Source organism: Pristiophorus japonicus, chromosome 15, assembly GCF_044704955.1.
Source record: "Pristiophorus japonicus isolate sPriJap1 chromosome 15, sPriJap1.hap1, whole genome shotgun sequence".
In the NCBI taxonomy this organism is placed as follows: domain Eukaryota; kingdom Metazoa; phylum Chordata; class Chondrichthyes; family Pristiophoridae; genus Pristiophorus; species Pristiophorus japonicus.
This window is the reverse complement of record NC_091991.1, coordinates 172,879,658-172,906,554: the sequence shown is the minus strand read 5'-3', so window position 1 is coordinate 172,906,554 and position 26,897 is coordinate 172,879,658. Positions and strand designations below refer to the sequence as shown.

At 45.4% G+C, this 26,897-nt stretch overlaps 1 protein-coding gene across 4 annotated transcripts in view; it reads right to left on the bottom strand.

Annotated features, from left to right (window-relative positions):
- The window catches only part of LOC139281249 (lipase maturation factor 1-like), a 470,429-nt gene that overhangs the window by 13,008 nt on the left and 430,524 nt on the right, over positions 1-26,897 (bottom strand). The window lies entirely within an intron of this gene.

Sequence of the window (26,897 nt, the reverse complement as noted above, 5' to 3'; positions counted from 1 at the left end):
ACACCACTCATAGATCACTGCCAGCCATCTATTAAGGTATACATATTAAGATATACAGCAGACACCCCAAAACGCTGGAGAAGTACCACCAGCGCTGTCCCCGCAGGATCCTGCAAATCCACTGGCAGGATAGGCACATCAACATCAGTGTTCTCGCTCAGACCAACATTCCCAGCATCGAAGCACTGACCACGCTCGACCAGCTCCGTTGGGCGGGCCACATCGTCCGCATGCCAGACACGAGACTCCTAAAGCAAGCGCTCTACGTGGAGCTTCGACACGGCAAGCGAGTCCCAGGTGGGCAGAGGAAACATTTCAAGGACACCCGCAAAGCCTCCTTGATAAAGTGCAACATCCCCACCGACACCTGGGAATCCCTGGCCCACGACTGCCCAAAGTGAAGGAAAAGCATCCGGGAGGGCGCTGAGTGCCTCGAGTCCCATTGCTGTGAACAAGCAGAAACCAAGCGCAGACAGGGGAAGGAGCGTGCGTTAACCCAGGCTCCCCACCCCTCCCTTTACTTCAACGACTGTCTGCTCCACCTGTGACAGAGACTGTAGGTCCTGCATTGGACTCTCCAATCACCTGAGAACTCACTTTTAGAGTGGAAGCAAGTCATCCTCGACTCCGAGGGACTGCCTATGATGATATTGTTACATCACCCACCAGCACTTTGGCGACACGAATATGATGTCTACAAGTGGTTGGTCTGTTTTCTTCCTATGCTGCCTAAGGATTCCCATGACCAGGAACATAAACAGAGGGGAGAAAATAAAACGTGCTTCAAGAAATTGTGATTAAAAAGGAACAAGTGGGTGGAGGAACAAACTAGAGGTTGCCAACCCTCCAGGGTTGTCCTGGAGTCTCCAGGAATTAAAGACCAAACTCCAGGACACTGATGCATGCAATCCAGAAGAAAAATAGGGGCGTTAAAGAAATCTGTTTTATAAAAATAATTTTATGAATATTTGTGTTCGTTAGTTAGAAAAATATTGGACATGGCAAGGCGGGGGGGAAGAGGCTGTTTGACTGACAGTCGAGAATCATCCAATCAGGTAATGAGTCTATTCGTTTTCCGTTTGGCTGTGGGAAGGCGGGACACCGTGAGGATTGACATGTTGGACAACCAATGGCGGGAGCCTGGGGGCGGGGCAGTTGGAGATAGGAACTCATGTGGATGCCACCTCCAGGAATATGTCTGACCAGAGTTGGCAACCCTGGGACAAACTTGGAGAATCAGCATCGCTAATATTGTACATGTTTTATTGCTATTTTAAGTCTCGGCTGAAGCTCTTTGCTTGTGATTTGCAGCAGAACTGTAAACAGGTTCTTTTATAAGCAAGCTAAAAAAAAAATCAACAAATATTGAATTTAATCAGTGCAGGTTTACAGTACGATTGTAATGCAGCTTCTGCGGGGCAGTTAACATGAAGTCATCGAGAACGGATTTAAGTTAGGGCTGACAAGTTTGTCGACAAGGCTGTTTGATGAATTAAATGGTCTGATGGAAGAAAATTAGAAAACGGGGGGAGGGGGGAAAAAAAAGAACTTGGCTGCTTCCATTTGCAGAGGCTGGCAAATCCTGGGAAATGGCTCATGCAAAGACACCAGATGTGGAGAAATCGCCCAGAGTCATCATCGATAAATCTTTCAGCAATTCAGGACCTGCCAACAAACACTGAGTACATGCGAGCAGCCTCGCTTAATGACTTTAATCAACAAAATAAAACATGTCAACATAGTGGGAGATGTAGTTCAGTGACACAGGGCATGCATAAGGCCGTCCATTCCTCCATGTAATATTGAAAGTGCAAATTGTTTAGGATCGGTCAGGGACATGGTGATAGCCCTTCCTTGTGTGTTCCTAGGTTCCTATAACAATGTAACATGCTATAATGGGGCCCGCACATTTCAGCGACAGGTCTCCATCATGCCATTGGGTAAATGCCTGGAGTATGACCCTGAATTTTCATCGCGACTGGCTGTTGATGGCTTGAAACGCACGTTTGCTTTCTACACAGAATCATTTTCTCTCGAAACTCTAGGGGACAGTGTAGTAATGCAGGAATTTGAACCCGCAGTGCTTCAACTGTGCCAAGGAAATTACATCTAGGCTGAGCACTCATGTGTTGATAATCAAAAGCCAATATCCATCTAAACTCTAGGAAACCCCAACATCATAGTTAATATCATGATTTTAATATCAAGTGCTGAAAAGTACGTTAAGTTTGACGAAAGCTGAGTCTGGAGAACCGACAAACTATTGTTCAGGGCTGGGGAATGACCTCAGGCTACTGTGTCACTGCAATGATTAAAAACATTCGCTTAAGGATCAGATCATTGTTTAAAAATCTGAGTTGGAACAACAATGTTAAGACATCAATAAAAAGTTAAAGTAGAAGGGTAATCTGCCAGCCCAGCTCCCTCCAGTACACCCCACCCTCTGATGCACCTTTTAAAACATGTATTCATTCACGGGATGCGGGCGTCGCTGGCAAGGCCGGCATTTATTACCCATCCCTAATTGCCCTTGAGAAGCGTTCTTGAATACATTCTCGCTCGATCATTTCAGAGGGCAGTTAAGAGTCAACCACACTGCTGTGGGTCTGGAGTCACATATAGGCCAGATCGGGAAAGGACTGCAGGATTTCCTCCCCTAAAGGATATTAGTGAACCAGATGGGTTTTTACAACAGTTTCCTGGTCACTGCTACCGGTGCTAGCTTTATAATTCCAGATTTATTTAATTGAATTTAAATTCCCCAGCTGCCGTGGTGAGATTTCAACTTGTGTCTCCGGATTATTAGTCGAGGCCTCTGGATTACGAGTAACATAACCACTATGCTACCGTACCCCTATACACTTAAGGAGAAGCTAGGTAAACACATGAGGGAGAAAGGAATAGAAAGATCTGTTGATGTGGTTAAATGAAGAGGGGTGGGAGGAGGCTCGTGTGGAGCATATACATGAACCTGTTGGACTAAATGCCATTTCCATGCTGTAAATACTTTGTAATAAGAACACATATTACTCATGTCACCTTTGGGGGCGGGGGGCGGGGGGGAGAGAGAGAAGAGAGAGGGGCATGGGAAAATTGGGAGAAATAGGGAGGAGAAGGATAGAATGAAGAGATGGAGAAGAGGTACAGGATGAGGTTCTTGATGCCACAGGTAGGTAAATATATCACCCAATCTTGTATTCAGCCATACAGATTCCAGGTTCAGTTCCTGTCAGTTACAGGCACCTCATGACAAAAATGTAAACACTATTAGAAGCAACAACAGCTTGCATTTATAGAACGCCTTTAACGTAATAAACCATCCCCAGGCACTTCACAATAGTGATTATCAAATAAAATCTGACACCGAGCCACATGGCGATTTTAGGACAGGTGACCAAAAGCTCGATCAAAGAGGTAGGTTTTAAGCAGCCTCTTAGAGGAGAGAGGTAAGAGAGGTTTAGGGAGGGAATTCCAGAGCTAGGGTCTCCAAGGCTGAAAGCACGGCCACCAATGGTAGGACGAAGTAAATTGGGGGACAGAGGTTTGTTGGGTTGGAGTGGATTACAGAAATAAGCTTGGATGCCTGAAGGATGGGCTGCCCGAGAATGGCATGAATATATTCCCTTTCTTTTTGTCCATTTTCTGTCTCCTTTTCCCCCCATTTTCTCAGTCCCCCTGATTGTAGGATTTCCATGTGCTTTCTACTGCAGCTGGGCAGTTTGAGCTCTGCTAGCACCCTTAGTGGCAGGCAAAGTATTTTATTAAAAGAAATCTTTGGGATGAGATCTCAGGTGATCTCTGGGAAGTGGCATTAGGCTGGATAGCTCCCTATCGGCCAAAATGGCCTCCTTCCATGCTGTATCATTCTCTGATTCTATAATCCTGAGACAATATAGAATGATATAGCACAGAAGGAGACCATTTGGCCCATCGTGGCTGTGCCGGCTCTTGATGGAGGATGTGAGAGAGAGTGAGGAGGGGAGAGGGTGAGGAGGGGGGAGGGAAAGGTTGGGAGAGGAGGAGGGAGGGGGTGAGATGGGAGATGGAGGGAGGGATTGAGAGTGGAGATGGAGGGGTGGGGGAGATGGAGGATGTGAGAGAGAGGGTGTGAGAGAGGGGGAGGGAGAGGGAAAGGTTGGAAGAGGAGCAGGAGGGAGGGAGTGTTAGAGGGAAGTGAAGATGGAGGATGTGAGAGAGAGGGTGTGAGTTTGGGGCCCAGAAGAGGCGAGGGCCCAGGGGCAGCACGGGCCAGCCCACACCGCTGTACTCGAATCGAGGGACCGCCTATGATAAAGAGCGATCCAATTAGTACCTCTGCCCTGCTCTTTCCCCATAGCCTGACAACTTTCTCCTTTTCAAGTATACATCCAATTCTCTTTTGAAAGTAAATATTGTATCTGCTTCCACTGCCTTCTCAGACAGTGCATTCCAGATCGTAACAACTCACTGCGTAAAATATTTTATTTTTCCTAATTTCCCCCCTGGATTTCGTGCCAATTACCTTAAATCTGTGTCCTGCCAGTGGAAACTATTTCTTCGCCATCTACTCTATCAAAACCCCTCATAACTTCGAACACCTCTCTTAAATCTCCCCTTAACCTGCAGAGTGAGAGATTTATGATCTTACGCCCGCGTCTCCCGGGGATACGGGAGCGGTGATAACCCTGCATGCTAAGTGGTGCCCAAACCAAACAGAAAAGGCAAAACGTTGGGATCCTGTGGTGAGCGGCCACAAACAAATAACGCCCGAGGTTGTTTTCATCGCCTCTAGGTATAAAAGCTTTAAATTCAACAGAGAGAAAAACAATCCAATTTGCACATAAAGCAATCAGCACTTCTTTACTCGGAACATGTGTGCGTAGTTTAGGGGGAGGGGCGAGAGACTCCAGCAACATCTGTTTTGATTTGTTGGGATGAATTGGAAACCTAGTTAATGTTAATGCTGACATTTTCCTCTTTGTCTGACGGCAGTTTACAGTGAGAATGCAGACACGAGCCAGCAGTGAGAACTGCCCCCTCCTTTCTGCCGATCAGGGTGAGGGGCAGTGTTCCACTTGTGGCCACCCAGTGCTTTTCAAGGCCAGTCACAGCTCCTTCCACTCTTCACAACAATCTACTTTAACATCTGATCTCCATCTAGCACATCTTACGGCACCTATTTCCATTGCTCTCACCAGCAAACCGTGGGTCCCTTTGAATGACAGCGCTGCCAATTTTGACATTTATGTGCTGTGGGCCAACATCCAGCAAACAACTGGAGTGAGATTGTTTTGTTTCATTTTATACAGAAATAAGGAAAGACTTGCATTTATATAGTGTCTTTCATGACCTCAGGACGTCCCAAAGCACTTTACAGCCAATAAAGTACTTTTTGAACTGTTGTAATGTAGGAAACACTGTTGTAATATTGCCTTACAACCAATAGACAGAAGAGATTTCAATCCCATCAATCTGGGCTGGATTCCAAACTAGGGTAAGAGGTAAAAGGCCAGCGGAGTAAACCTCTTTTGCACCAATCAGTCCCCGCCAAAGTCAAAGCGTTAGAAAACATGTCTTTAGGGCTCTTTTGATAAATCAGTTCGAAGAACACTATTAGTAAGAAACAGGCACTGGGACTAAATGTGCGTCCCCTACAGGCGCGAATGATGTGCGCACGCGCCCGTAGGGGCCACACAAGTTGCGGGTTTAGGCGTGCACGGCGCGTGCTCCTAAACCCAGAACTTGCAATCTGTCAAGAATCCTCTTTGGGACAATTATTAGGTTAAAGGTGCTATATAAAATGCAAATTGTTGTTGTTGTTGTGGCTGTGGTTCTGGCTTTAACTGCCCTCATTGAAAATGGCTTTCAGAAGAAAGATTAAGACTGGTGATGCCTTCCTTCATTGAACTGCAGCTTATATCACTGTCTGGCATTCTGATCTTCTGCCGAAAATATCGAGGGTCATAAGAACATAAAAAAAAAATAGGAGCAGGAGTAGGCCACCTGGCCCCTCGAGCCTGCTCCGCTATTTAATAAGATCAGGGCTGATCTGATCATGGACTCAGCTCCACTTCCCTGCCTGCTCCCCATAACCCTTGACTCCCTTATCGCTCAAAAATCTGTCTATCTCCGCCTTAAATATATTCAATGACCCAGCCTCCACAGCTCTCTGGGGTAGAGAATTCCATAGATTTACAACCCTCAGAGAAGAAATTTCTCCTCAACTCAATTTTAAATGAGCGGTCCCTTATTCTGAGACTATGTCCCCTAGTTTTAGTTTCCCCTATGAGTGGAAATATCCTCTCTGCATCCACTTTGTCGAGCCCCCTCATTATCTTATATGTTTCGATAAGATCACCTCTCATTCTTCTGAACTCCAATGTGTATCGGCCCAACCTACTCAACCTATCTTCATAAGTCAACCCCCTCATCTCTGGAATCAACCTAGTGAACCTGCTCTGAACAGCCTCCAATGCAAGTATAACCTTCCTTAAATACGGAGACCAAAACTGTATGCAGTACTCTCGGTGTGGCCTCACCAATACCCTGTACAGTTGTTGCAGGACTTCTCTGTTTTTATACTCTTCCCCCTTGCAATAAAGGCCAACATTCTATTTGCCTTCCTGATTACTTGCTGTAGCTGCATACTAACTTTTTGTGTTCCATGCACAAGGACCCCCAGGTCTCTCTGTACTGCAACACTTTGCAATTTTTCTCCATTTAAATTATAATTTGCTTTTCTATTTTTTCTGCCAAAGTGGATAACCTCACATTTTCCCACATTATACTCCATTTGCCAAATTTTTGCCCACTCACTTACCTGTCTATATCACTTTGCAGATTTTTTGTGTCCTCCTCACAATTTGCTTTCCCGCCAATCTTTGTATCGTCAGCAAATTTGGCTGCATTATACTCGGTCCCTTCATCCAAGTCGTTAATACAGATTGCAAATAGTTAAGGCCCCAGCACCGATCCCTGCGGCACCCCACTAGTTACTATTTGCCTTACCGGAAATTGACCCATTTATCCCGACTCTCTGTTTTCTATTGGTTAGCCAATCCTCTATCCATGCTAATATATTATCCCCAACCCCGTGAACTTTTATCTTGTGCAGTAATCTTATCTTCTGGAAATCCAAATACACCACATCCATTGGTTCACCCGTATCTACCCTGCTTGTTACATCCTCAAAGAACTCCAGCAAATTTGTCAAACATGATTTCCCTTTCATAAAACTATGCTGACTCTGCTTGATTGAATTATGCTTTTCCAAATGTCCCGCTACTGCTTCCCTAGTAATGGACTCCAGCATTTTCCCAACAACAGATGTTAAGCTAACTGGTCTATAGTTTCCTGCTTTTTGTCTGCCTTCTTTTTTAAATAGGGGCGTTACATTTGCGATTTTCCAATCCACTGGGACCGTCCCAGAATCCAAGGAATTTTGACAGATTACAACCAATGCATCCACTATCTCTGTAGCCACTTCTTTTAAGACCCTAGGATGTAAGCCATCAGGTCCAGGGGATTTGTCCGCCTTTCGTCCCATTATTTTACTGAGTACTACTTCTTTAGTGATAGTGATTGTATTAAGTTTCTCTCTCCCTATAGCCCTTTGATTATCCACTATTGGGATTTTTTAGTGTCTTCTACCATGAAATACAAAATATTTGCTCAAAGTCTCTGTCATTTCCCTGTTCTCTATTATTAATCTCCCAGTCTCATCCTCTCGGGGACCAACATTTACTTTAGCCACTCTTTTCCTTTTTATGTATCTGTAGAAACACTTACTATCTGTTTTTATATTCCGTGCTATTTACTTTCATAATCAATCTATTCACCCTCTTTCATTTTTTTAGTTGTTCTTTGCTGGTTTTTAAAAGTTTCCCAATCCTCTGGCCTCCCACTAGTCTTGGCCATATTGTATGCCCTTTTTTTCAATTTGATACCATCCCTTATTTCCTTGGTTAGCCACGGATGGTTATCCCTTATCTTACAGTCTTTCCTTCTCATTGGGATGTATTTTTCTTGAAAGTTATGAAATATCTTGTGAAATGTCTGGCACTGCTCATCAACCGTCCCATACTTTAATCTATTTTCCCAGTCCACTTTAGCCAACTCTGCCCTCATACCTTTGTAATCTCCTTTATTTAAGCTTAGAACACTGGTTTGAGATCCAACTTTCTCATCCTCCAACTGAATTTGAAATTCAACCATGTTATGGACACTCATTCTTTGAGGATCCTTTACTAGGAGATCACTTATTAATCCTGTCTCATTACACAGTACCAGATCTAAGATAGCCTGCTCCCTGGTTGGTTCTGCAATTTACTGTTCAAGGAAACTATCCCGGATATACTATGAACTCTTCCTCAAGGCTACTCTGGCTAATTTGCTTTGTCCAGTCAATATGAAGGTTAAATCTCCCATGATTATTGCTGTTCCTTTATTACAAGCCTCCATTATTTCTTGATTTATACACCGTCCAACAGTGTAGCTACTGTTAAGGGGCCTATAGAAAATGCCCACCAGTGACTTTTTCCCCTTATCATTCCTTATCTCCACCCAAACTGATTCAACATCTTGATCTTCTGAGCCAATATCGTTTCTCACTAATGCACTGATCTCATCCTTTATGAACAGTGCTACCCCACCTCCTTTTCCTTTCTGTCTGTCTGTCCGAATTGTCAAATACCCCTGAATATTTAGTTCCCAGTCCTCGTCACCTTGCAGCCACGTCTCTGTAATGGCTATCAGATCATACCCATTTGTGTCTATTTGTGCCGTCATCTATTTTATGAATGCTACATGCCATACTGGGCCAGTTGCTTGGCTGAATTACGGCGATCAGGGCTGGCATTTATGAATACACAAAGCCAACCTCACCAGCTCACAGAGATACCAAATAAAAGGCCTCTGTAACGTACTTGCTTCATGGGTTCTTTGCTGAAGAATTCATAGCAAAACATTGCTATTAAGAACTCGTTGGTTTATTAACAAAGGTTTAACAATCACACTACACATTAGGCAGTTCATCCACTAGGCTCACAACTGCATACCTCATTGCGGATAACCTATACCCAACTGGCTGGGGTTTTTTTGAGTCTTGGGAACATCACTTGACTGGCTACAAACCTGTGAGCATACTCACAAGTGCATATATTACAGCCTCCCTCGGGTGTCGGTTCTGGCACCACTCCTTCTTAACCTGTACATAAACGACCTGTCTGAGACCAGATCGTGAAAATTCATCTGTGCTGATGACAACGCCTTTGCCACGCTGGAAACCACACTCACGAATGACAAGAAACCAATGACGGAATGCCACCTGAACTGGCATCTTCAACTAAGCACCAAGAGGATTGTCTCTCCGTCTTTCACTTGCATAGTGCCTCTCGTGCACTCATTATCATCTTAAATGTTCAACCCTTCAAACATATTGTCGCCAACCTACAAAAGCCATTGGCTGAAAACTGAGGAGAAAATCAAAGCCCCAAAACAAACTATTCATCGAACCTGCCGGCTCCAGCTGGGAAACAAAGAGCTCGACTTCTACTTTACGCTCATCCGCTCTCGTACTGTGTGATATTAAACTCCCGAAACAAGCGCTCTACTCTGAGCTACGTCATGGCAGGCGAGCCCCAGGAGGTAAGAGAAAACCGCTTCAAGGACACCCCTCAAAAGTCTCCTTGAAAAATATGCAACATGCCCAACCGACTCTTGGGAATCCCTGGACCAAGACCACTCAAAGTGGAGGAGGAGCATCCGAGAAGGCGCCGAACACCTCGAGCCTCTTCGCCGGGAGCACGCGGAAGCCAAGCGTAAACAGCGGAAGGAGCGCACGACAACCCAAGTACCCCACCCACTCGTCGCTCCAACCACCGTCTGCCCCACCTGTGACCAAGACTGTCGATTCCGCATTGGTCTCATCAGTCGCCTTAGAACTCATTTTCGTGTGGAAGCAAGTCATCCTCGACTCCGGGGGACTGTCTAAGAAGAAGAATGTTACCCAGTTGCGGAATATCATGCTCCCGTTTAGGTTTGTCACTGCAGTATACTCACTTGCATGCTACTATACGGCGTGTGTCAAGCACATTGTGCAACATGCCCCTCCCATGGTTACCAGTCCTCTGCAAAATAGCTCCTCCACATCTTCATCGTTCAGATGCAGGGGTCAAATTGGAGAATAGACTTTGTGACAAAAACATGCTGCCAATTCACTCTAATTTGTTCTATTCACCAACAGTACTGCTCTCTTCGAGACTCCAATATGATCAACCTTTCCCGATTCCTTTGACTTTCCTCACCAACTCGCGGGCGTGAAGAGTAGAAAGCAGGTGCTCCTATACTTCACCATATCATCTCCGATCCAACAGAACCTCAACCAGGCTTCAATCGGTCAACTCGTGTTTGGGCGCTTCTCAACCGCTTTCAAACTGGGCAGGCAGAGTGCTCCTCAAATCTTCACCTATGGGGCCTTTGTGACGGTGACAAATGTCCTTACGGACAAATACAAGCCACATCCCACATCGTTGAATCATGACTGCTTTTTGCACACTGATGATGACAATGCTCTAAGATGGATGGAATTAAGAAATAATGAAAGAAGAACTTGCATTTATATAGCGCCTTTCATGACCTCAGGACTTTTCAAAGCGCTTTACAGCTAATGAAGTACTGTTGTAATGTTGGAAGCGAGGCAGCCAATTTGCGCAAAGTCATCATCATCATAGACAGTCCTTCAAAATCGAGGAAGACTTGCTTCCACTCCAAAAGTGAGTTCTCAGGTGACTGTACAGTCCAATATGGGAATTACAGTCTCTGTCACAGGTGGGACAGACAGTAGTTGAAGGAAAGGGTGGGTGAGGAGTCTGGTTTGCCGCACGCTCCTTCCGCTGCCTGCGTTTGTTTTCTGCACGCTCTCGGTGACGAGACTCGAGGTGCTCAGCGCCCTCCCGGATGCTCTTCCTCCACTTAGGGCGGTCTTCGCGCAAAGTAAGCCCCCACAAACAGCAATGAAATAAATGACCAGATCATCTGTTTTAGGCGTTGGTTGAGGGACAAATATTGGCCAGGATATTGGGAGAACTATTCTTTAAGGAGTGCTGTGGGATCTATTACGTTTCTCTGAGAGGCCAGACGGGGCCTCAGTTTAACGTGTCATCCGAAAGATGGCGCCTCTGATAGTGCAACACTCCCTCAGTATTGCACAGATGTGCCAGCTTGGATTTTGTGCACAAGTCTCTGGAGTGGGGCTTGTACCCACAATCTTCTGACTCAAGAGGCGAGAGTGCTGCCACTGACTCAGGTTAGTATACTTTAAATAAATAATAATAAATAGCCATGCACTATATCATTCTTTCATTCTGAAAAATAATATCCCTCTGGACGTCATAATGTTGGGAGACCCTCCCTTGCAAATTTCCGAGAAGAAAAACAGGAGGCTAAACTTCAAACAGCAACAGTACATAATCAGCCCCACGGCAGCACAGTAAGGCTACTCAGAATGTTTCTACGCTGTTATAACAAGCAGATTAATCAAGGCAGATGTATGGGGTACAAATTACTTTAATTCAATTCTGCTCAGACAGCTGTTCCTTTATTGGCAAAGTAATCCAGTAAAAGTAGACGATGCACATGGTTCAACACATGCAAGCTTTCAATTTTTTTTAGCACTTTGGTAGTTCACAATTGCAACCCACATTCACCATTCCCCCCATTTTCCCCTCCGTGCCTCCTGCAAGCAGTGACTCACCCATCAGGTAACGTTAGACAGGCACTGGCCATCTTACTGTACCTTGTTCTTCTTGTGCAAGCCTCGACAATGAGTCATCAGAAGCCTCACAGCTGAGCACAGTTCTGTCCTCACAAGACAGTCATGCATGTATACTTTCCACATAAGAACAGGAGGAGGCCATTCAGTCCCCCGAGCCTGTATCACCATACAATTAGATCACGGCTGATCGGTATCTGAATGGCAACATTGAAGTCAACGGGAATCAGGTGGGAAACTCTCCACTGGCTGGAGTCATGCCGAGCACAAAGGCAGATGGTTGTGGTTGTTGGAGGTCAATCATCCCAGCCCCAGGGCATCGCTGCAAGAGTTCCTCAGGCCAGTGTCCTCGGCCCAACCATCTTCAGCTGCTTCATCAATGACCTTCCCTCCATCATAAGGTCAGAAGTGGGGATGTTTGCACAGTGTTCAGTTTCATTCGCAACTCCTCAAAAAATGAAGCAGTCCATGCCCGCATGCAGCAAGACCTGGACGACATTCAGGCTTGGGTTGATAAGTGGCAAATAACATTAGCGCCACACAAGTGCCAGGCAATGACCATCTCCAACAAGCGAGAATCTAACCACCTCTCCTTGATATTAAACGGCATTACCATCGCTGAATCCCCCCCGCCATCAACATCCTGGGGGTCACCATTGACCAGCCACATAAATACCATGCCAACAAGAACAGGTCAGGAGCTGGGTATTCTGCTCACCTCCTGTCTTCCCAAAGCCTTTCCACCATCCACAAGGCACAAGTCAGGAGTGTGATGGAATACTCTCCATTTGCCTGGATGGGTGCAGCTCCAACAACATTCAAGAAGTGCGACATCATCCAGGACAAAGCAGCCGTTTGATTGGCACGCTACCCACCACCTTCAACGTTCACTCCCTCCATCACCGTTGTGGCTGTACCATCTACAAGATGCACTGCAGCCAAGGCTTCTTCGGCAGCACCTCCCAAACCCGCGACCTCTCCCGCCTAGAAGGACAAGTGCAGTAGACGCATGGAAACACAACCACCACCCCCACGTTCCCCTCCAAGTCACACACCATCCGGACTTGGAAATATATCGGCTGTTCCTTCATCGTCACTGGGTCAAAACCCTGGAACTCCCTCCCTAACAGCACTGTGGGAGCACCTTCACCACATGGGACTACAGCGGTTCAAGAAGGCAGCTCACCACCACCTTCGCAAGGGCAATTAGGGATGGGCAATAAATGCTGGCCTTGCCAACGAAGTCCACATCCCGGAATGAATTTAAAAAGAAACTCCATCTACCCTCCTTGGTTGCGTATCCCTTAATACCATTGCTTAACAAAAATCTCCCCCCGCCCCGCAACCTTAATGGATTTTTAGGAGAGAGTTCCAGATTTCCACTACCCTTTGTGTGAAGAAGTGCATTCTGACATCACCCCGTCGACAGCCTAGTTTTAAATTTAAGGTTATGCCTCCTTGTTCTTGACTTTACCCCCACCAGAGGAAATAGTTTATCCCTAGCTACCCTCTCAAATTCTTTAATCGTCTTAAACACCTCAATTAGATCACTCCTTGATCTCTTGTACTAAATATAAGAACATAAGAATTAGGAGCACGATTGAGCCATACAGCCCTTCAAGCCTGCTCCACAATTCAATGAGATCATGGCTGATTTTCAACCTCAACTCCACTTTCCTGCTCGATCCCTATATCCCTTGATTCCTAGAGTCCAAAAATCTATCCAGCTCATCCCTGAATATACACAACAACTCAGCATCCACAGCCCTTTGGGGTAGAGAATTCCAAAGATTCACAACCCTCAGTGAAGAAATTCCTCCTCATCTCAGTCTTAAATGGCCAACCCCTTATTCTGAGACTGTGACCCCTGGTTCTAGACTCTCCAACCAGAGGGAAACATCCTCTCAACATCTACCCTGTCAATCCCCCTCAGAATCTTATATGTTTCAATGAGATCACCTTTCAATCTTCTAAACTCCAGCGAGTATAGGCCCATTCTACTCAATCTCTCCTCAAAAGACAGCTCTCTCATCCCAGGGGTCAATCTAGTGAACTGTCATTGCACAGCCTCCAGAACATGTATGTCCTTTCTCAGATAAAGAGACCAAACCTGTGCACAGTACTCCACGTGTGGTCTCGCCAAAGCCCTGTACAATTGTAGTAAAGCTTCCTTACTCTTGTACTCCAACCCCCTTGCAATAAAGGGAATACAAGCCTAATCCATGCAACCTGTTCTCATAATTTAACTCTTTTTAGCCCCGGTGTCAATCTGCCTGAAGTGCCGTGTCAAGAACTGATCACAGTACTCCAAAAACAGGGTCTAGCCAGAGCTTGAAATAACTGCGACATAACTTCTACCCCATTGTATCCCCACTTCCTTGATGGCTTGTAGGAGACCTTGCTCTACCTATCACATTGTGCTTTTATACAGCGTAGGACCATTTCAGTAACAGGAAATAGCCAGACCCAGTGAGTGACAGACTGCAGCATCATTTCAACATCCGACTCATGTGAGATCTGTGGATGCATCATCAAAGTTTTATATCCCTGCAAGAAAACAAAAGCTAAAATGGTATCTGACCGTCAATGCCACACCGGCTAGTGTGGAAAGTATGGCTGGCCTCACTCAAACTGCACTGCAGACTGTAAATGATTTTACTGCCATTATTACAGTACAGCAATATTTTTCTAACAGCTGCCTTTATTTCATTTTTAACTTTCAAAGCCTTTCTGCCGAATCCCATGGGCAGACCTGTAGCACGGCCCAGCTGTGCTCGGCTCAGGATTTATGGACAGAAACCACGGGGCTGCCAGGTAAACGTTGGAGAAATAGTGAAGAGCGTGTATTGGCGGTGAATTACAGCACCTGGCCTAGCCTCAAACTTGTGGCAAATTATTTCACCGACGCTTAACTTCCTAACCTCCCACTCCCAACACAACTCCTTCGTTCTCACAGAGTTCTTATTTAAAGGCCGAGTCCCGCCTCAGGATCCCTTTCCAAAACTCAAGTGGTCACTTAGAAGTTGGGATTTGCTTTTAAAAAAAAAAAATATGGTTAAAAATATATTACATTCTTCACAGAATTTGCTTTAAGTAGTAAATGCTGATGAGGTAATCAAGAGATGGTCTTTGAAGAGTGCTTCTGCGGTGAGGTAACTGAATCTATTGCAATAATGATGTCGCCATGTACCCAGGCTGCTCCAGCTATTGTCTCATTTCGACTGTGTTAATCCAACTCCTACACCCTCTCCATCTACATCATGGAAAATAATATACCTGATTTTGCATACCAGTTTACAAGTCAAAACACCTCGAAACACTTCATACAATGAATCATTTTGCAATAAATCACTCGGCTCCAGACCTTATTACAGCCTTGGTCCAAACATGGATAAAAGAGCTGAATTCCAGAGGTGAGGCGAGAGTGACTGCCCTTAACATCAAGGCAGCATTTGACTGAGTGTGGCATCAAGGAACCCGAGTAAAACTGAAGTTAATGGGAATCAGGGGGGAAACTCACCACTGACTGGAGCCATACCGAACATAAAGGAAGATGGTTGTATTTGTTGGAGGTCAATCATTCCAGCCCCAGAACATCGCTGCAGGAGTTCCTCAGGGCAGTGTCCTAGGCCCAACCATCTTCAACTGCTTCATCAATGACCTTCCCTCCATCATAAGGTCAGAAGTGGGGATGTTCGCTGATGGTTGCACATTGCTCAGTTCCATTTGCAACTCCTCAGAAAATGAAGCAGTCCATACCCGCATGCAGCAAGATCTGGGCAACATTCAGGGTTGGGCTGATGTGTGGTGCGAATGTTACTTAGTGCCAGGCAATGAATATCTCAAACAAGCGAGAATCTAACCACCTCTGCTAAACATTCAACAGCATTACCATCGCCAAATCCCCCAACATCAACATCCTGGGGGTCACCATTGACCATTGAAACTTAACTGGACCAGCCACATAAATACCATGGCAACAAGAGCAGGTCAGAGGCTGGGTATTCTGTGACAAGTGTCTCACCTCCTGACTCCCCAAAGCCTTTCCATCATCTACAAGGCACAAGTCAGGAGTGTGATGGAATACTCTCCACGTGCCTGGATGAGTGCAGCTCCAGCAACTCTCAAGAAGCTCAACATCCAGGACAAAGCAGCCCGCTTGATTGGCACCCCATCCACCACCTTAAACATTCACTTCCTCCACCACCGGCGCACCGTGGCTGCAGTGTGTACCATCTACAAGATGCACTGCAGCAACTCGCCAAGGCTTCTTCGGCAGCACCTCCCAAACCGGCCACCGCTACCACCTAGAAGGACCAGGGCAGCAGGCGCATGGGAACACCACCACCTCCAAGTTCCCCTCCAAGTCACACACCATCCTGATTTGGAAGTATATCAGCTGTTCCTTCATCGTCGCTGGGTCAAAATCCTGGAACTCCCTCCTTCCGAACAGCACTGTGGGAGCACCTTCACCACACGGACTGCAGCGGTTCAAGAAGGCGGTTAGGGATGGGCAATAAATGCTGACCTTGTGGCGACGCCCAAATCCCATGAATGAATTTTTTTTAAAGTGCAGTGACTGTTGTCATGTAGGTAAATGCAGCAGCCACTCTACATCATCTGCAAGAAAAAATATTTGGATTTTTTAAGCGCTTTATCATATTCTCAAGAGCCAGAAAGCGCCTTACAGCGAAGGGATTACTTTTGAAGTGCAGTCACTGTCGCTATGTAGGCAAACTCCTCAGCCATTTAGCATAAGTGTAATAGCTCCTCCTGTGGCGCCAAAATAAATGCTCCCACCCGCTTGCTCACCTTCCACTTCCCCTCCACCTGCCCCGCGCCCCACCCCCACCCCACCCCACCCCTCCACCGCCTTATCCCCACCATTCCCAATCAGCCTGGCCCTCCTTCAAGTCGGACATGCTGGCTTGGTTCCACGGGTTAGCAACTGGATAGAAGGATGACACCATGATGTCTCATGTCAAATTGAGATTGTGACTGTGGGGTAAATTTCACTCGCCAGTGCTGTCCCTTTCGAGGACAAGAGTTGGAAGTATATTTTGGCAAAGGACTCAAAAAGGAGGCATTAAATTGTATAGTGTCAGTCTGAGTTTCCTTGCTGGGTCTAATGAGTTGATAACTGGTGAAGTCTTCTGGGTCCACTTACTAAATGCAGATATTATGGAGGATACAGCCAAGCATATTGTGTTGATGGGATATTTAGACATTCATGGAAAGGACACAAGAATGGCTGTGTATACTCTGATGGAACGACATTTGTGAAAACATTTTGCACAGAGGGTTGTCCAAAGGATCATATCTTGTTCTGTTTACACATGCTCAGCACCTGAGATTAAATAAAACCTGCTGTATGTTTCCTGGATATTGCTGTGGAATGGCTGCGAGCAAATCACTTTGGCATTTGGCCTACATAACTGTGGGCAGGGTAACCATCTTGAACGTTTCCTCCTTTATGAATTTGTTCTGGTTTCTGAGGTCTAGAAAGAGGCAGAGTCTTCCTCATCATTTGCGAACACAAAGTAGCATTTTATTTAAAGAATGATTTTCCTGCTTTGCCTCCTTGGGAACATTGGGCCAGAAATTTCACCTCCCCGGGTCCGTACGGAGTGTGTACTGAGTGTGTACGGACCCGGGAAGGCATCGCAAAAGCCATTTTTCAGCGCACAAGCCGGCTTTTCCGATCGGTCAAGCTGGAGTTTGACAGATCCTCCGCATCTCGGCAGCCAGGACATTCGCATCGACAAGATTGCAGTATTTGCCCATATCTTGCCCAGCAAATGTCCTGAAAACTCTTGCGCCTGATAAAAGCAGGCACATAGCCTACTTTTACAGGCATAAGAGTTTTAAAATACACAAAAATATTTTAAAATAAAAGTATAAAAACACATTTTATTGCTAAAAATCCTCCCCACTACGGTAAATTTATTTTAAACCATAATTAAAAAAACTTTAAAAAAGAATCGGAATATATATTTTTTTATACTACCGTACATAAAAATTTAAATTAATAAAAATATATGTGGTGCATTTTTTCTATTTTTTTTATTCGAGTTTTGTGTGTTGCGGGGGAGGTCCTCATTCATCATAATAGGACCTCCAACTTACGGAGTTCCCACTATTACGAATGAGAGCATACTTTACCATCATTGGCTGCCGAGACTGCATGTGACTGCAGCTCCAGCCCTGACGTGCACACGCTACAACGCACAGTCAGTAGAGGCCTCAGGATCGGGAACTCAGGTGGGCGCAGCAGCTTCAGGGTAGGTGCGCATCTTTTTAAACATAGAAAATAGGTGCAGGAGTAGGCCCATTCGGCCCTTCGAGCCTGCACCACCATTCGATAAGATCATGGCTGATCTTTCCCTCAGTACCCCTTTCCCGCTTTCTCTCCATACCCCTTGATCCCTTTAGCCATAAGGGCCATATCTAACTCCCTCTTGAATATATCCAATGAACTGGCATCAACAACTCTCTGCGGCAGGGAATTCCACAGGTTCACAACTCTCTGAGTGAAGAAGTTTCTCCTCATCTTAGTCCTAAATGGCCTACCCTTTATCCTAAGACTGTGTCCCCTGATTCAGGACTTCCCCAACATCGGGAACAATCTACCCACATCTAACCTGTCCCGTTCCGTCAGAATCTTGTATGTTTCGATGAGATTCCCTCTCATCCTTCTAAACTCCAGTGTATAAAGGCCCAGTTGATCCAGTCTCTCCTCATACGTCAGTCCGGCCATCCCAGTAACCAGTCTGGTGAACCTTCGCTGCACTCCCTCAATAGTAAGAAGGACCTTCCTCAGATTAGGAGACCAAAACTGAACACAATATTCCAGGTGAGGCCTCACCAAGGCCCTGTACAACTGCAGTAAGACCTCCCTGCTCCTATACTCAAATCCCCGAGCTATGAAGGCCAACATACCATTTGCCTTCTTTACCGCCTGCTGTACCTGTATGCCAACTTTCAATGACTGATGAACCATGACACCCAGGTCTCGTTGCACCTCCCCCTTTTCCTAATCTGCTACCATTCAGATAATATTTTGTCTTCGCGTTTTTGCCCCCAAAGTGGATAACCTCACATTTATCCACATTATACTGCATCTGCCATGCATTTGCTCACTCACCTAACCTGTCTAAGTCACCTTGCAGCCTCTTAGCGTCCCCCTCACAGCTCACACCGCCACCCAGTTTAGTGTCATCTGCAAACTTGGAGATATTACACTCAATTCCTTCATCCAAATCATTGATGTATATTTTAAAGAGCTGGGGTCCCAACACTGAGCCCTGCGACACTCCACTAGTCACTGCCTGCCATTCTGAAAAGGACCCGTTTATCCCTACTCTCTACTTCCTGTCTGCCAACTAGTTCTCTATCCACATCAGTATATTATCCCCCAATACCATGTGCTTTGATTTTGCACACCAATCTCTTGTGTGGGACCTTGTCAAAAGCCTTTTGAAAGTCCAAATACACCACATCCACTGGTTCTCCCTTGTCCATTCTACTAGCTACATCCTCAAAAAATTTCAGAAGATTTGTCAAGCATGATTTCCCTTTCATAAATCCATGCTGACTTGGATCGATCCTGTCACTGCTTTCCAAATGCGCTGCTATTTCATCTTTAATAATTGATTCCAACATTTTCCCCACCACTGATGTCAGGCTAACCGGTCTATAATTACCTGCTTTCTCTCGCCCTCCCTTTTTAAAAAGTGGTGTTACATTAGCTACCCTCCAGTCCATAGGAACTGATCCCGAGTCGATAGACTGTTGGAAAATGATCACCAATGCATCCATTATTTCTAGGGCCACTTCCTTAAGTACTCTGGGATGCAGACTATCAGGCCCCGGGGATTTATCGGCCTTCAATCCCATCAATTTCCCTAATACAATTTCCCGCCTAATAAGGATATCCTTCAGTTCCTCCTTCTCACTAGACCCTCGGTCCCCTAATACTTCCGGAAGGTTATTTGTGTCTTCCTTCGTGAAGACAGAACCAAAGTATTTGTTCAATTGGTCTGCCATTTCTTTGTTCCCCATTTTAAATTCACCTGAATCCGACTGCAAGGGACCTACGTTTGTCTTCACTGATCTTTTTCTCTTCACATATCTATAGAAGCTTTTGCAGTCAGTTTTTATATTCCCGACAAGCTTCTTCTCGTACTCTATTTTCCCCCTCTTAATTAAACCCTTTGTCCTCCTCTGCTGAATTCTAAATTTCTCCCAGTCTTCAGGTTTGCTGCTTTTTCTGGCCAATTTATATGCCTCTTCCTTGGATTTAACACTATCCTTAATTTCCCTTGTTAGCCACAGTTGACCCATCTTCCCCATTTTATTTTTACTCCAGACAGGGATGTACAATTGCTGAAATTCATCCATGTGATCTTTAAATGTTTGCCATTGCCTATCCACCGTCAACCCTTTAAGTAATCATTTGCCAGTCTACTCGAGCCAATTCACGCCTCAAACCATCGAAGTTACCTTTCCTTAAGTTCAGGTTTCTAGTTTCTGAATTAACTATGTCACTCTCCATCCTAATAAAGAATTCGACCATGTTATGGTCACTCTTCCCCAAGGGCTCTCGCACAGCAAGATTGCTAATTAGTTCTTTCTCATTACACATCACCCAGTCCAGGATGGCCAACTCCCTGGTTGGTTCCGCGGGAAGCAGTCGACCGGGATTTCTGGGCCATTATATTTTTTATCACCATGACTCTTTGGTGAGAACCCCCCCAACGTGGCACCGTATGACTAGGCCCATCTTCTAGGGAAGATATCCTTCAAAATTATGAGGGCTTTTCATACAAGTAGATGGGGAGAAATTGTTTCTACTGGCAGGAGTGTCTGTAACCAGAGGGCACAGATTTAAGATAATTGGCAAAGGAACCAGGGGGCAGATGAGGGTAAAGATGTTTTTTTACGCAGCGAGCTATGATGATCTGGAATGCTCTGCTTGAAAGGGTGGTGAAAGCAGATTCAATCATAACGTTCAAATGGAAACTAGATATAGCCAGTTGGTTAGATATATTCAAGAGGGAATTAGATATGGCCCTTATGGCTAAAGGGATCAAGGGGTATGGAGAGAAAGCAGGAAAGGGATACTGAGGTGAATGATCAGCCATGATCTTATTGAATGGTGGTGCAGGCTCGAAGGACCGAATGGCCTACTCCTGCACCTATTTTCTATGTTTCTATGAAAAGGAAATATTTTCAGGGCTGTGGGGAAAGAGCACGGGGGTGGGACTAATTGGATAGCTTTTTCAAAGAGCCGGCACAGGCCGATGTGCCTCCTTCTGTGCTGTAAGAGTCTACGATTGAAATTGGCTTCCTAGGCATCTGTGCCAAATTATTGCTTACTAGTGCATCTAATATTTGTCTTAGAAGTAAGAAGTGTATAGCGCCATTGACTCAATTATACAGGTTGAGGCACTGGAGGCACAAGAGCAACATCAGAGGCAACACCAGTCACCATAGCTCAATTTTACGGCCTTCCTGGATGGATGAGCTAAGATGGGCCAAATGGCCTTCCATCAACACGAGAAGGGGCTTCCCGAAGTACCTCCAATGGCTCGGTGCCGATGATGCTAAAGAGGGGCAGCTGCTGCCCCCCGGTCCTTCAGGCAAAAATTGTAAGTTTACAGCTGTGCAAGTGCACGGAGTTTTTGCACAAGCAGCTATTCATTCTTGCCGAAATCAGCCCATTGTATAAATGGGGCTGGTTCAGCAGAATCAGGTTATCTTTCATTTCAGGTGGAACCGCTTCTCTGTATTATAATTGCGGAATCGGTTGAGGGAACAGTGTATAGCCCAGAAGGAAAGGAGAGGTACTTGTGTCAGTTGTGGCTCAGTGGGCAGCACAGTCGCCTCGGAGTCAGCAAGTTGGAGGTTCAAGTCACTTTCCAGGGACTTGAGCAGATAAATCTAGGCTGACACTCCCAGTGCAGTGCTGAGGGAGTGCTGCACTGTCAGAGGTGCCGTCTTTCGGATGAGACGCTAAACTGAGGCCCGTCTTCTCTCTCAGGTGGACGTAAAAGATCCCATGGCCACTATTTTGAAGAAGAGCAGGAGAGTTATCCCTGTTGTCCTGGTCAATATTTATCCCTCAGTCAACATAACAGAAACAGATTATCTAGTCATTATCACATTGCTGTTTGTGGGAGCTTGCTGTGTGCAAATTAGCTGCTGCGTTTCCCACATTACAACAATGACTGCACTCCAAAAGTACTTAATTGGCTGTAAAGCGCTTTGAGACATCCAGTGGTCATGAAAGGCACTATAGAAATGCAAGTCTTTCTTTCTTAAAAATAAAAAGGCATTGACACCAGAGCAAAACTTGAAGAATATTCAGTCAGGCAAAAATGCAAACTGTGGGAATGAAAACCCCAGGGCGCCCTTACTGAATCGAGTGAACAGTTACCATCCTACGCAAAAAATTAAACCAAACATGAATATCGCTTTATCCAGTGCCAGCAGCATTCCCTTATGCCACTTGCAGTGCAATGTCTCTGTACAAGTCATGGATGGTAACCACTGTCGCCACAAAGCACATCTTTTAAAATACTGAACATTTCGAACTGACCATCCCAAAACTAAACTTCAGTTGTTTGCACCAACTATGCTCAGCTCTTTCCCCCAGTAGCTCGCTGTACACTATGTAAACAAATCCACCATGCCAAGACCTTAAAAGAAGTTTTCAATTACACTCTAGAATGTTGCTACGACTAACTCTTTAATTAGCTCGTTGCCCGAAGTCTGGCCCCTTCAAAATAGATAGGTACCAGAACTTCATTAAGATTTTAATCTCCGAAAATGATGGTTTTGTAAAGTACACATTCAGACATCAGAAGATAGAGATTCTTTTCCTATTACGTTGCACCTTCTATTTCAATTAGCTCTCTGTTCTCTTGTGCCCATTCGATCCCATGTCTATTATTCTTCATTGCCTGCAGCCCCCATGCTTGCAGAACCCCCTTTTACCCTTGTGGTCCATCATTTTGCTATGAATAATAATAAAGTTCCCAGAGTCTATACTGAACAATAGCAAGCGATTAATTACAGATGGGTATGAAGCCCACCATTGGCCGAGGGATTCCCATAGGCATGAGTGGCTCCCAAAACTAGCTTAGACTGCATAATGTGTATGTGGCTCAATCCCAAACAAGCTATACACATACACAGATGCACAAATGTGATGAACCGTGAGCATCAGCAATGAAAAGATAGAACTTGCATTTACATAGATAGAAACATAGAAAATAGATGCAGGAGTAGGCCATTCAGCCCTTCTAGCCTGCACCGCCATTCAATGAGTTCATGGCTGAACATGCAACTTCAGTACCCCATTCCTGCTTTCTCGCCATACCCCTTGATCCCCCGAGTAGTAAGGACTTCATCTAACTCCCTTTTGAATATATTTAGTGAATTGGCCTCAACTACTTTCTGTGGTAGAGAATTCCACAGGTTCACCACTCTCTGGGTGAAGAAGTTTCTCCTCATCTCGGTCCTAAATGGCTTACCCCTTATCCTTAGACTGTGACCCCTGGTTCTGGACTTCCCCAACATTGGGAACATTCTTCCTGCATCTAACCTGTCTGAACCTTCAGAATTTTAAACGTTTCTATGAGGTCCCCTCTCATTCTTCTGAACTCCAGTTGATCCACTCTTTCTTGATAGGTCAGTCCCACCATCCCGGGAATCAGTCTGGTGAATCTTCACTGCACTCCCTCAATAGCAAGAATGTCCTTCCTCAAGTTAGGAGACCAAAACTGTACACAATAACTCCAGGTGTGGCCTCACCAAGGCCCTGTACAACTGTAGCAACATCTCCCCTGCCCCTGTACTCAAATCCCCTCGCTATGAAGGCCAACATGCCATTTGCTTTCTTAACCGCCTGCTGTACCTGCATGCCAACCTTCAATGACTGATGTACCATGACACCCAGGTCTCGTTGCACCTCCCCTTTTCCTAATTTGTCACCATTTAGATAATAGTCTGTCTCTCTGTTTTTACCACCAAAGTGGATAACCTCACATTTATCCACATTATACTTCATCTGCCATGCATTTGCCCACTCACCTAACCTATCCAAGTCACTCTGCAGCCTCATAGCATCCTCCTCGCAGCTCACACTGCCATCCAACTTAGTGTCATCCGCAAATTTGGAGATACTACATTTAATCCCCTCATCTAAATCATTAATGTACAATGTAAACAGCTGGGGCCCCAGCACAGAACCTTGCGGTACCCCACTAGTCACTGTCTGCCATTCTGAAAAGTACCCATTTACTCCTACTCTTTGCTTCCTGTCTTGACAACCAGTTCTCAATCCACGTCAGCACACTACCCCCAATCCCATGTGCTTTAACTTTGCACATTAATCTCTTGTGTGGGACCTTGTCGAAAGCCTTCTGAAAGTCCAAATATACCACATCAACTGGTTCTCCCTTGTCCACTTTACTGGAAACATCCTCAAAAAATTCCAGAAGATTTGTCAAGCATGATTTCCCTTTCACAAATCCATGCTGACTTGGACCTATCATGTCACCATTTTCCAAATGCGCTGCTATGACATCCTTAATAATTGATTCCATCATTTTACCCACTACTGAGGTCAGGCTGACCGGTCTATAATTCCCTGTTTTCTCTCTCCCTTCTTTTTTAAAAAGTGGGGTTACATTGGCTACACTCCACTCGATAGGAACTGATCCAGAGTCAATGGAATGTTGGAAAATGACCGTCAATGCATCCGCTATTTCCAAGGCCACCTCCTTAAGTATTCTGGGATGCAGTCCATCAGGCCCTGGGGATTTATCGGCCTTCAATCCCATCAATTTCCCCAACACAATTTCCTGACTAATAAAGATTTCCCTCAGTTCCTCCTCCTTACTAGACCCTCTGACCCCTTTTATGTCCGGAAGGTTGTTTGTGTCCTCCTTAGTGAATACCGAACCAAAGTACTTGTTCAATTGGTCTGCCATTTCTTTGTTGCCCGTTATGACTTCCCCTGATTCTAACTGCAGGGGACCTACGTTTGTCTTTACTAACCTTTTTCTCTTTACATATCTATAGAAACTTTTGCAATCCGCCTTAATGTTCCCTGCAAGCTTCTTCTCGTACTCCATTTTCCCTGCCCTAATCAAGCCCTTTGTCCTCCTCTGCTGAGTTCTAAATTTCTCCCAGTCCCCGGGTTCGCTGCTATTTCTGGCCAATTTGTATGCCACTTCCTTGGCTTTAATACTATCCCTGATTTCGCTTGATAGCCACGGTTGAGCCATCTTCCCTTTTTTATTTTTACGCCAGACAGGAATGTACAATTGCCCTTCATAACCTCAGCACTTCCCAAAGTGCTTCACAGCCAATTAAGTACTTTTAAAATGTAGTCACTGTTGGAATGTAGAAAACACGGCAGCCAATTTGTGCACAGCAAGCTCCCACAAGCAGCAATGTGATAATGACCAGATGAATCTGATTTAGTAACATTGGTTGAGGGATAACGGTTGGAGAATTCCCACTGATCTTCGAATAGTGCCATGGGATCTTTCATTCACATGAGAACGCAGACAAAATCTCGGTTTAGAGTCTCATCTGAAAGACTCCCTAGATTATGGGCTGAAGTCACTGGAGTGGGGTTGAACCCATGACCGACTGACTCAGAGGTCAGACTGCTACCAACAGAGCCACAGCTGACAGAAGAACAATGTGTACCAATGTGGTAGGAGATAGATTTACAGGCCCAATTTCATCATCTGATTCATGTCACTGCAGGTAAGGGGAGGGACAGGCCTGACAGAAATTATACACCATGAAGGGAAAAAGAGGGAAATCCTAACATTACCAGGTGCAGATCGCTTTCGGCAGAAACAAAACAAAAAATCAAAATGAAAAATAATATGGATGAGGAATTGCTCGCGCCAAGTCCCGTTCACCCATCACCCCTGTGCTCACTGACCGACAACACTTCAATTTTAAAATTCTCATCTTTTTTTTCAAATCCCTCCATGGCATTGCCCCTGCTTATCTCCGTAATCTCCTCCAGCCCAACAACCCTCTGAGATGTCTGCGCTCCTCTAATTCTGGTCTCTTGAGCATCCTCGATTTTAATCGCTCCACCACTGGTGGCCGTGCCTTCAGCTGCCCTGGGGCCCTAAGCTCTGGAATTACTTCCCTAAGCCTCTCCGTCTCTCTCTCCTCCTTTAAGATGCTCCTTAAAACCTACCTCTTTGACCAAGCCCCTGCTCTAGTATCTCCTTATGTGGCTCGGTGTCAAATTTTGTTTGATAATCACTCCTGTGAAGCGCCTTGGGGCGTTTTACTATGTTAAAGGCGCTATATAAATACAAGTTTCTTGCAAGCATACTTTTCCAGAAGAACTCCGATGTCTAAAAAAAATTGTTTTTAATGAGATGGCACAGCAGAAAAAATAATTTTCTTCGGACTTCAAATGTCACTGGCCGTGATGGGTCTACATCTGCATTGGGTCTACATCTGCTGCAGCAGTGCTAAAGTGGTACTTGGTTCCAAACTGGAACAATTTGGAGGTTTCTCAATACATTTCCTCCTTGGAAGTTTAAAATTCTGAAACCACATCTGAAGTGGAGACCCTAATGGTTGACAGACTTGTGTCTCTGGAACATGTGTACGCCTCGCATTGCAGTCCGTATTATAGTCTGACATCGAGCCCCTTCCCCCAGTCACCCCGCCCATGATCAATTAGCCCACCTACACTGCCAGGGGCTCCAGTACGAAACCACCTGTCGGAAGGTCCTTTCTGCCACACCGTTAAGCAGAAATAGGCTAAATTGTCCACCCATTTTCTTATGAATGGTGGGAAAAATCGAGCGCTGGCGGCATGTGGGCTCACTGAGGTTGAACAGCTATCCCAGACTGACAAAAATGTGCCCCCGACCACATTGGTTGGTTTAAAAAAAAAAATCCAAGTTAAAACTACGTCCACCTGTGGCTCCAGCCAGAGGACAATTGTTCAGTTGCAACCCCCAAGACAGGAGTAGGATGGAGACAGATCAGCTCGTCTGCAGCTAGTACTGTCATCATTTCCATGTACGGAAACATTTGTAAACACATCAGAAGACAGATTTGGGTGACCAGGTGGATGCAGAGAGGATGTTTC